The 12,230-nt window shown below is 44.6% G+C and overlaps 1 protein-coding gene across 1 annotated transcript in view; it reads left to right on the top strand.

Moving 5' to 3' along the window:
• The first annotated feature begins 2,884 nt into the window (after positions 1 to 2,884).
• Positions 2,885 to 12,230, top strand: part of WASHC1 (WASH complex subunit 1) — a 73,109-nt gene continuing 63,763 nt past the window's right edge. The window contains exon 1 of the mRNA XM_077935127.1: positions 2,885 to 3,040. The gene's annotated coding sequence lies outside the window, so the exon portion shown is untranslated. The remainder of the gene's footprint in view (positions 3,041 to 12,230) is intronic.

The following is a 12,230-nucleotide window of genomic DNA, read 5'->3' as shown; positions in this document are numbered from 1 at the left end:
TTACTGCTGCTTCATCCGCTCCCTTCTTTCTGGTTCTGACAGGCTCCTACACCCACACATGTGCTCCGTGCTCAGAGTTGCTTACAGCTTGTTGTCTCACAGGCCTGGTCAACACACACAGCAGGATGAGGTGGCGGAATGAACTGAATTTTTTCTTTGGCTTATGATTGTGTTTTTGAAGGCTCTCCTGGGCTATAGAGCCGTCCAAGAATAGAGGAGGAGGAGGATGGACGAACAGTAAGGGAAGTTCTTGTGCCACCACATGATATCCTGAGCTTGCAGGGCTGGTTGTGAGGACGTTCCACCTCATAAGGATCCACCTTAGCCTCACGACACCTGTCCAAGCATGTAGAAGCCTACCCCTTTGGTACTTTGCCTTCCCCTACACCTGACTAAACTACCCTCCTTTTATACCTCACCCACCCCCTCACCTCTCCCCTCCCAGCTTGCCCCCAACATCTCTGTGAAACACCTCGCCCCACCTCCCTTAAACAGCTTGCCTGGGCTGCCTGCCACCCTGTCGTCATGCAGACTGCAGCATGATGGCAACCTTACATGTCTGTCTGTCTGTCTGTCTGTCTGGCACGCTGTCTCTCTCTCTATATATATATATTTAAAAATTGCTTTCAACTACTCTTTGTGCACCACACCAGCCTTTCAAGTTCATGTTCCACTATTATTATTATTATTATTATTATTATTATTATTATTACTACTACTACTACTATTATTACTATTAATACACCACTGCTAGGTTGCTCATGGGAGAGCTGAGAATCACTTTTAAAAAAGGATCCCCCTACCTGCCAATGAATCAGTTAAGAAACTCAGCCAATTTTCAGTTATTTCAACTGTGTTTTAATTGCTCAGAATCACAAAGGAGTTCCGGAGGGAGAAAAGAGCAAGCACGTGAATGTGAGTCACCACTTCCCAGCGACTTCCTTTATTTCTTCTTCTCTCTCTCACCCCCCCCCCCATTCAAAGCAGTAGTACACAGAAGTTGGAAGACAAAAGGAAAGGAAAGCAGAGGAGATACTGTGCTGCAAGCTGCAGGCCCCCAGAACGAATAGGAAACAATGCGTTTGTGAAAAGATGGGTTCTGAGAATGCCAGCACACCTACCTGCTCAAACTGCAGCAATTTACACCCACGTTGAACATTCCTTTCTTACTGCTGGCATTACCACGTCAACGGGGAACAAAACTATTTCTTTTTCTCTCTGCTTTATCCCAGGCTACGAAGAAAAGTTCTGTCTAGCTGGTATTTCCCTGTATCAAGTCGGGCCAGAATTACCCACAAAAGCCTTTCTCCCCAGAACAGTAGCCACACACACCCCTGAATTGCTTTTATTTATTTTATGTATGAAAAAATATATATATACAGCTTTTCTTCCTGATAGGTTTTCTGGGTGGTGTACAACCAATTAGGTTGCAATGCAAAAAAGCAGTAGTAAAAGAGAGACCGCTGTGATGGACCATAAACTAAGTGCTGCTGCCCCTGCTCATTCCACTTGCCTGGGTGGAATGTGTCACTGAACTGTGATATTACTTGTTTACATTAATTAATTAATGATAGTGCCTCCAGCTTGCCTGGGTGGAGAGAGAGGTGCGTGGAAATCTCTTGACTTTTACGTAGCTGGAATGCAGCAGACTGTGCATAGGTAAGAATCACATTCATTGCTCTATGCCATGGGTAGGCAAACTAAGGCCCGGGGGCCGGATCCGGCCCAGTCGCCTTCCAAATCTGGCTCGCGGATGGTCCACTCATGTGTTTTTACATGAGTACAATGTGTCCTTTTATTTAAAATGCATCTCTGGGTTATTTGTGGGGTGGAGGAATTCGTTCATTTTTTTTTCTTTCCAAAATATAATCAGGCCCTCCACAAGGTCTGAGGGACAGTGGACCGGCCCACGGCTGAAAAAGTTTGCTGACTCCTGCTGCCTCTGATCCCAACCACCATTGTCACATGGTTCCCAAAAGATTCCTCATGTGGCAATCACCACTGCATTGTTGAGTATAAACAAAGCTAGCTGTCAGAACAGAAAGGCAGGAGAGATCATATTGATCAACAATGAAGTGCTGTATATCCACTTCCACCAAAAAGTGATGTCACCATACTTGTTTTGTGGACAGAACTACTCACCTGTTGCATTTTTGCTCGCACTACAGCTGTTAAGAGCAACAGTGTCAAATTTCTTGCAACATAAGAAACAAAAGGCTAGTATTTGCTGTATTAAATGTGGCCTAAGTGTTTGTGAATCAGATGCATAAAATGTTACCCTTAGTTGGCATATACAGTGGTACCTCAGGTTAAGTACTTAATTCGTTCCGGATGTCCGTTCTTAACCTGAAACTGTTCTTAACCTGAAGCACCACTTTAGCTAATGGGGCCTCCCGCACGATTTCTGTTCTCATCCTGAAGCAAAGTTCTTAACCCGAGGTACTATTTCTGGGTTAGCGGAGTCTGTAACCTGAAGCGTCTGTAACCCGAGGTACCACTGTAATCTACACAAGGAAATACTGATAGGGGTTGGGTTAGGAAATGTACTCCCTGTGTCTTTGGAACCCCTCTACCTACAATTTCTCTCTGTAATGTGTGTGTGTGTGTGAGAGAGAGAGAGAGAGAGAGAGAGGGCGAGAGAGAGAGGGAGATCAACTGCGACAATTAAGAACAGCTTAAGAACGGTTGCTTATTATCCTTATAAACGATGCCGGCAACTTTGCTCCGCGCTTTATATTAAGAAAGCAGGCTTGCAGAAACATGCAAGGCACCACGCAGATCGAAGCAAGAGGAAGCCTAGACCGAGTTCGAGAGATCAGGTCTTTTGGGACCTCCGAGGATCCGTAGGCACGCGGAGCCTCGGCAACGGCGGGCGGAAGCAAGAGCCGCTGGAGCCGGTGAAGCAGACGAGAGCCCTTGTTGGGGCGGAAGTGAATTTAAGGTGTGGGCGGAAGTCCCGCGTCGTGCTGCTCCCTCGCTGCGTCCCTCACCTCCTCGGTTGCTAGGAGCGGGGCGGCCTGCCTCGAGTCTCTCCGTGCAGGTGAGAAGCCGGGAGGGTCCCTCGCAAGGCTCGCCCACCCGGGCCCGAGCTCAGACGGGGCGGTGGCGGCTCCGCGGCCTCGCCCCTTCACCTCGCGAGGGCCTCTCGTAGGGCAGGAGCCGCCGCTTGGGGTCTGGCTCCAGGGCAGGGGGGTCGGCTGCTCGTGTAGGGCAGCTGCCTTTGAGGAAGGTTTGGATGCGAAGGGCCGGAAAGGGGAGCGGGCTATTGGGAAAAGGAATCCGCGTGCCCTTCATTTACCACGTCAAGCCACTTATAATCCTTGTTTTATGAAGAATAGTTTCCGTCGCTCGAAAAGACAGAATTCCAGCCTCCCTCTCCTCACCTGCAATGCATTACAGAGTGATTTTCTCTCTCACACCCACCCTCGGGTGTCTTGAGGAAATAGGGCTGTGCTGTTGTTGTTTTTAACAACAGCGCTTTTCTTATAAACCTGCAGCCTTCTGCAACGTTTTGTCCCATATTATTATTGTTGTAGTAGTAGTTTATTAGATTTCTATAGAGTCAGACACAACTAAACAACAACAACAACATACCCCCCCCCCCTTCATCTGAGGATCATAGGGCGGTTTACAATCTTCTTTGTCACCATATCTCTACACTAAAACTGGTTCAGTAATTTTCTCACCACCACCTGGGGAACCCTGACAACAGTAGTTCTGTGATGGAGCGAGAGCTATGTATTTCTATTTTATTTTAATGATTCATTTCGCCCATAGCTTGCTTTTTCTTTTGTGTCATGCAGGTGGGGGACCTGTGGCCCTCCAGATGTTTCTCCCATCATCCCTGAACATTGGTTGTGTTGGCTTAGGTCAATGGAAGTTAGGAGTCCAGCAACATCCAGAGGGTCACATATTCCCCATCCTTCTATAGCGTATTTGGGGCTTCCCTACAATATAACACCTGCTGACTGGCCCCAATTCAGCTTACGCTGCAATCCTCTTCGCACCTATCTGGAATTATGCACCTTTAAACTCAGTGTGATGTGGTTCTGAGTAGTCTGTAACAAGCTGAACACAAGTTAGTGCTGTGGCGTCATTGCAAATGAGGTTAATGTGATTTTAGAACCATTGTTTTAAAGTTATGGGAAGCAATAGTTCCACTTTGTTCTGCACAAGCCTGACTTCATCTGGAGTACTGTGACTAGGGTTTTTGGCACCACACTGTAAGAAGGAGTTGCACACTAGAACAGGTTCAGAGGAGGGTCTGCAGTGCTCATTAGCATGAAGAAGCATGAGGAGAAATTGAAGGAATTGGATATGTTTAGCAAGAAGATGGTGGAGGGGCTGATAGTATACTTCAAGGGCCTGGAGGGTTGTCATGTAAAGGTAAGGACTTGTGCTTCCTCAGAGGGCAGTGCTAGGTCAAGTTTCAGAGGGTATAGTTTTATTGAACTTCTTGGTAAAATCAATTTAGTAATGGAACAATTCAGAGTATTGGGGGCTCTTGCTTACTGGAAGTGGGTCAAGCTGTGTGTTGGGAGCACCCTATTTGGATTTCCTGTATCAAACAGGAGGTGGACTGAATTGTCTATAAACTGGATGGCCTATATCAGGGGTCTGCAACCTTTAAGACAAAAAGAGCCACTTGGACCCGTTTCCGAAGGAAAAAAAACCTGGGAGCCGCAAAACCATTGCGACATTTAAAGCATGCATGCCGCTGCCCTCCGATCTGACAGCGGGCGGGAAGGTGACGTCGGGACGGTGTGTGACTAATGCACGCACCGCCCCCATGCGACGTCACAGCCAGTACAGCGCCCGCCACAGTGGGGAGTGTCGGGGCGCACAATGCGCCTCCTCCCCTTGCTAGTATCCGTCCCGGAGCCGCGGCAAAGGTGTAAAAGAGCCACATGTGGCTCCGGAGCCGTGGGTTGCAGACCCCTGGCCTATATCATTCTATAATCTATTTGTACGATTGTGCTGTTAGCTTCAGTAAGCCTGAGATAAAATGTGCCTTTGAGACTGTCCCATGGGGCATGGATACCAAACAGAGAATCCTCAGTATCCTTGCCAGTATACATGATTCTTTGGGTGGCACCATGACAATTAATTTAGTATAAAAGCAATGTGATTTGTGCTGTGAATGTGTTCTGTGTGTTTGTGACTTGACTTGCATGAGGCTGTTTGGGCTGTTGATTAAAGGGCAACTTGTACGAACAAAACATTGACCTCTCGTAGCTTATAGGGCTTGTGTGTGCCCACCCATAGAGTTGCCGTAACAAGATGTTTCCGTGTGAGAGTTTTTTTATTACTTGTATTTGCAATGAGCATGGGAAGCCTACTTGTATTACTTGTATTTGCAATGAGCATGGGAAGCCTTCTGCCCCATATGGATAACATTTATACACACATGAAATTGCACTGGAGAATTTCAAACATGCTTTTTTGGAATTGTTTGGAAAAGCTTCAAACAGATTCTATGCTACAGGTGAAAACTAATATAGCTGTTGAGACTTCCACTCTCAAGAACTATAGTACCTAGGATTTCTGAGTGAGAAAAGTTCCTTTTAACTTGTATTAGTGCTAGCGTAATAACATGGAATTTGGATGTAATGTTAAACCATAGTGCAGTGCTACACAAATGAGCCTTAAGTTCATGCTTATTGCTGTGCTCTGGTGCAGAAGCAAGGAAACCAAAAGCATCTGTTTCTGTTTTCAACTAGCCTCAATTTGTCAAAGGGTATTTTCTGATCTTGGATGGTTTTGGAAAAACAGTGGCTAAAATAACTACAGTTTGTCCCAGTTCAGGTGAAATGATAACCTGTGGTTAGAGCAGTGTTTCCCAACCGGTGTTCCGCGGCACACTAGTGTGCCGCGAGACGTTGCCTGGTGTGCCGCGGGAAAAATTAAAAAATTCGAAAGATATCCGGAGGGGCGGCCTTCAGGCGAGTTTTAATTTTAATTTTCCTTCTCCCACTTAATGCCCCACGCTCGCCCGAGCAGCTTGCAGTCCTCGGTAACCACGGCGACCCGAGGGAGGGGAGGGAACAGGGAAGTCGAGGGCGGCGGCGAGCCGCGATGACGTCAGTGGGCCGCGCCGCCTCGCCCTGGCACGGTGTGAGAGCCCCGGCTAGTGGCGCGAGCTTCGGAATAAGTGGGATCCGCGTGCGCGAGACCGAGATCGCGGGTAAGGAGCTCAGCCCTGGGCAGGAGGAAGCGGGGCCGCGCGTGCAGGCCACATCCCCACAGAGAGCGAGCCTCCCCCGGCCCACCACTCCGGGCAGGTCCACTCGCATGAGGGGGCGGCGATGGCGACGGCCGGCAGCTTGCCTGCAATGCCATCCCTCGAGCAGGCGAGGAGCCCGGAGGCTACCAGATGCGAGTCCTCTTTCCCACCCTGCTCGGGAGTCCAGAGCACTTGGTCGCATTCAGGATCTAGAGTGGGGAAGCGGGGCTTGTGTCTGGGCTGGACACATTGGGCTGCCTGTGCCGCTCGACCTGCGGGGAGAAATCAGGGTGGGAGTCACGACCGTGAGGCAGGGCTGCCAAGTGTGGCAGAAGAGGACACGGCCGTCGCACCTGTCCTTAGGTAGGAGCTTCTTCCGTGTCGACCTGCTGCCCTAAAGTCTTGGCTTTTTTCTTGGCTTTTTGGCGGTTGGCACAGAAGGAAGGCAAGGGGGAGGGGGGAAAATTGAAACTTACACTTTCGTGCGTCCCTCCCGGCGTGACGCTGCGCGCTGACGTCACGGGGCTGTAATGGTGGTGTGCCTCGAGATTTTTTTCATGAAACAAGTGTGCCTTTGCCCAAAAAAGGTTGGGAAACACTGGGTTAGAGAACTGGATGCTTCCAATCTTCTTGTTTCTGTGTTGGGGTGGGGGAGGTATGCATGAGTCTCAGGACCATAAACTGTGGTTTAGTGTTACATCCAAATGCAGCTACAGAAGCCGCCACGTGAAATAACAGAGAACACTCTGTTGTGTTTGCCCATTTTGACAGCAGTCTCTGAAGTCTCCACCAACTTTTGTTGACTGAGATCCTGAGAGGTCAGAGACTGAACTTTTAGACTTTCTGCGTGCAAAGCATGTTCTTTGTCAATGAGCAATGGCTTTCCAATATTGCATTGGCATATATGCTGGGTGGTTGACCTTTCCAAGTTGTTTCAGACAGCTTGGATAAGCTTGGACTCGCAGGCATTGGGAGTTGCTTAAATTTATTTTGATTTTGTTTGAGAAATTTTCTTCACTATGATACTTTTAAAGAGGACTTTTTGTGTATTTGGAAAAGTTGTCCAGATGATGAGGTGTATCTCATTGAGTGCACGCTCCTACTAAATGTGGCGTGAGCACCTTCCCTGGGTCCCACTCTCATCTTGTTTCTGTGTTGCTTCTTGCACTCATCTAACATTCATGGTTCCGAATGGGCTGCATTTTGTTCCCAGGCCTAAGTGCTCTCACTTCTAGTTTAGAGGAACAGTCGCCTCAGCCACAGAAAGAGGATTTAATGTAATTTGTGCAAAGCCATGTTGCCAGCAGTTGTATGGAGTCAGAAATCCACATATTAACCATTGAAGTTGTCCATAATTATCGGTATTTTCTTAAAAGATAAAGGCAGTCTGTGAAATAAATGCCATGTGTACTGTCATTTAAAGCGGCAGCAAAATTATCGCATGTGTTGTGAAAAGGATTTTCTTAGTGGCATAAATGCAGTCCTTTTGAGAAGGAGTCCGGCTGGCTTATTTAGTAGATAATCATGATTAGCTGAGGTGCTAGTTATTTGCCCAGAGGTATGTTAATTGAAAACAGATAACCTGCAGAAAGAACGGAAATCATTTATAGAGTACGTATATACAAAATTATTGTAAACAAATTAAGACGTTATCAGGCTTAATATAAAAATGTGCAGCAGTGGAAAATAAATGTATATGGAACATAAGGGATAAATAATAAATTGGTTTAATTTGGAAATGCAGTAAAATATAAAAATAAGGAGCCACAGAAAGAGGGGGAGGGGAGTCAAGATAAGATATATATGATAAATTGTTTGCATTTCAGGGTTTTTTTTTGATATTGTAAAACTAATTTTGTAAAAATAAAAATGAAAACAGATAAACTGCACACAGGGTTTGAGTGCATTTTAAAGCCTCTCTCTTACAATTCAGCAAAATGTTTACAGAGCCTGACTCCAGTCTGAAGACTCCAGTCTGAAGATTCTAACTTGTCCATTCATTTCAGTGGGTTTTCTCTATGACTTAGCCGCATACCACCCACTGTATAGACACCTACCCACTGAAATTATTATTTCATGCATTTGACAAATGATTCACCGTTAAACTTTAACCTTTTAATCTCTACATCTTCCCTCTGCACTGGAAAATGCAATATTATTGCATCTGTTGTTAACATTGAACAAGTTATATTTTATTTTTAAATATTAATGTAGGTTTATATAAGCAGCAGAGCTTAAGCAGCCTGTAGGGGCTGACGGAGCAAATGAATGAGACTCTGTCCAAAGGGGGCTGCACATTGGTGACTGTGGGTTGTCTTGGGGGGAGGGGAAACACCCCTGAAAATGGAAAAAAGTGCCCCATGTTGGATGGGCCATCTAGTAACGTCAAAATATCACCTGTGGATTGTGATCTGCATTTTGAGCAGCACTTTCAGGTTTCGCAAAAATATTTCTCTTCTGCATCATGCTAACATGACTGCCCCTTTGGAATATATTTTTTCTCATTTGTTTTTGTTGGGCTGACTCTAGGAGTGGATTAGGGGGATAGGTGCAAGCCATTCAGAATGCAGCTTTCAGAAGAAAGCTGTGGGGAATACATTGCTCAGTTTTAATCGATGCGTCTTGAATGAGATAGGACCAGCCTCTCCAGAGACTCTCCCTCTCCCCAGTTGCCTCCTACTTGAGGCATTAGAAGAAGCTGCAGGGTGTTGACTGGTTCTCATTACCCAGATCTCCAGCTGGTGGCATGCATTAAAGCTCTGAATATTACTTTGTGAAATATTCGTCTGTATACTGAGTGCTTGCAGTTATTTATTTTTTTTAAATATTTTATTAAGTTTTCTTTCAGATATTCAGAAATTTACAGAATAAAAAGTAGAAAATAAAAGTAAGAAAAAGAAAGTATACATAAATTCCAACTTTCCAAAATACTTTAACAATTCCAATCGGACTTCCCCACATCTTCCGAATTCTGCGTTCTTTGCAATTGTAACATCAGCAATTTGTTACCTTATTTCATGTCTTACTGTATCTTTCAAATACTATGTTTCCAAATTTAAAATACTGTATCTCAGTTGTTTATACCCTATAAATAAACATAGTATGGTTACTTCATGTTGTCTACCTCATCTTTCTTATAACTTAGTTTCCAATTCACCTATTCAAGTTGCTGAAGCAAAAGTTTCCTAATCGTACACATTCTTAACATTCATACAACTTATAATGTTTTTGCAGATAGTCCTTAAATTTTTTCCAGTCCTCCTCCATTATTTCTTCTCCCAAATCACGGATTCTGCCAGTCATTTCAGCCAGTTCCATGTAGTCCATCAACTGCGTCTGCCATTCTTCCAGCGTGGGTAAATCTGGTGTCTTCCAGTGCTTTGCAATAAGAATTCTTGCTGCTGTAGTAGCATACATAAACAAAGTTCTGTCCTTCTTTAACACTTTCTGGTCCACCATGCCCAGGAGGAAGGCCTCTGGTCTCTTGGGAAAGGTATACCTAAATACCTTTTTTAGCTCATTGTGTATCATTTCCCAGAAGGCCTTCACTTTTGGGCAGGTCCACCAGAGGTGAAAGAATGTCCCTTCAGCCTCCTTACATTTCCAGCATTTATTGTCAGACAAATGGTATATCTTAGCAAGCTTGACTGGGGTCATGTACCACCGGTATATCATTTTCATAATGTTTTCCTTCAAGGCATTACATGCCGTGAACTTCATTCCGGTGTTCCATAACCTTTCCCAGTCCTCAAACATAATGTTATGCCCAATGTCCTGCGCCCACTTTATCATGGCAGATTTTACTGTCTCATCCTGTGTATTCCATTTAAGCAGCAAGTTGTACATTCTAGAAAGTATCTTAGTCTTTGGTTCTAACAGTTCCGTCTCTAATTTCGATTTTTCCACCTGGAAACCAACTTTTTTATCTATTTTAAACACCTCTTGAATTTGAGCATAATGTAACCAGTCTCGCACCTTATTTTTTAATTTCTCCTGGCTCTGCAGCCTCCAATTGTCTCCAATTTTTTCAATTATTTCCCAATATTTCGGCCAGTAGGCCTCCATGTTGGGTCTTTTTCGAGCCTTGGCCTCCATCGGTGATAGCCACCTCGGGGTCTTGCCCTCTAGCAAGTCTTTGTATTTCATCCAGACCATGAATAATGCTTTTCTGACAATATGGTTTTTAAACAATTTGTGGGCTTTAACCTTGTCGTACCACAAATATGCATGCCAACCAAAAGCATTGTCAAACCCTTCCAGATCTAGGACATCAGTGTTCTCCAACAAAAACCAGTCCTTCATCCAGCAGAAGGCTGCAGATTCATACTGAGTGCTTGCAGTTAAAGCAAGTGATGGATTGAGCTGATGACTAAGCTTTGCAAAATGTACCAGTATTTTGTCTCAAAGCATTTTCTGTTTTGATGCTGTATTAAACCCTCTTGTGTTCCTTGTAGAAGTGATTTCACGAATACAGTTCTGTTGTAAATTTCACCTTGATGCTCCTGAGCCTTGGCTTGTAAATAGTCTCTTACCTGGTCAAATGAAAACTCTCCAGGCAAGCTGCTTTTTTATAAAATGGAAGCAACCTGGTACTCTCCAATCCCCAGTTCGGACTTTCACTATGCCATATATAGCACAAGGTATGAACAGAATAGGTAATAAAAACATTGCAGCCTGTTAACTTTTGTACATGTAAAGGCAGCAACCAGTTTAGGCGTCTCCAATTGATGCACAATCGCTGGTGCATGGGTCCTTTTTGACCCAGAATAGGGCAGAACAGGGGTGTAATGGCAGGGCACAACAGGACTGAGGTACAGCATGCTTATTCGTGCTCCACCAACATGCATGGGGGCTGGGAACAGAACCCCCACACAAAATAGTTACCATCTGTAATTCCAAAGTTGACAGTACATGTTAAGAACATTTTAGATATGCAAACTGTTGAGGGGGTACTTATTCTTAGAGAATCCTGTGGGAGAAACTGTAGCTGTTCTCATTTTAGAGGTACGGAAACTCAAGCTGAAAAACGATGGCTTGCTTCACAGTACCATATCTTGGTCATTCTTTGCACGGCCCTGTAAACCAATTCATATTCTTTTTACCGTATTATAGATAATAGGGCTGCTGTGGAGAGATGTTGGCTTACCTCAGGAAACTATGGTTGAGCAAAAATCTGGGACTTTTTATATAAGAGTCTTCCTCCATGGCTCTTCTTAAATTATCATCTGGTTTCCTTATCAATATTAATGTTACTGTTCTATTATACCTGCAACATATATCTTACCTTACCCAGGTTTGGGGCATCAGAGTTGTTTTATTACATTTTTTTACGTTCTTGCTTTGGAGGATTGTACTTGTTGTCTCCACAGTAATTCTTTTAGAAAATAATAAAGAAGAAGAACCACCTTCATAGATTAGCCTGAAGCTTTATCTATGAATATATTCTGTTTTCTACAGTGACTAACCAGATACTTCTGGGAATCCCATTGACAGAACATGAGGGCAATACTTCCTCCCTCCTCTTCTTGCTTCCCTGTAGCTGGTACTGAGATGCCTACTGTCTTTATGAGACATACAATCTGATTCACAGCTCAGTCTCTTAACCATTAGAGCAGGAATGGGAAATCTCTGACCCACCAGATGTTGTTGGATTACAGTTCCTGTTAAAGCTCATCATTTGCCATGGGATTTTGAGTAGACGAGCATCTGGAGGGCCACAGGTTCCCCATCCTTGGAGAAGACTAAGCCACCTGAAATAACGTTACTAACCACTGAAGACACTAACTCTGCATTTTGATCCGCAAACACTGGGGATCTCAATCAACCCTGCCTCTATCCTCTCATTACTAATGTTTATAAAATGAATACAGGCGCTGCTATGATGAATGCCTTTGTTGTGATCGAAATTCTCCACTGCCTAAAGTAAAATTTAAAAAAAAAAAATCACTCGGTGAACTGTTAATAGCATTTGCAGTGGTGTTAAAATTTAGTTTTGTGCTCAGAGGGA

The sequence above is a fragment of the Podarcis muralis genome, chromosome 10 (assembly GCF_964188315.1).
Source record: "Podarcis muralis chromosome 10, rPodMur119.hap1.1, whole genome shotgun sequence".
Lineage (NCBI taxonomy): Eukaryota > Metazoa > Chordata > Lepidosauria > Squamata > Lacertidae > Podarcis > Podarcis muralis.
The sequence above is the reverse complement of the archived record's forward strand: the minus strand, read 5'-3'. Positions and strand labels throughout refer to the sequence as shown.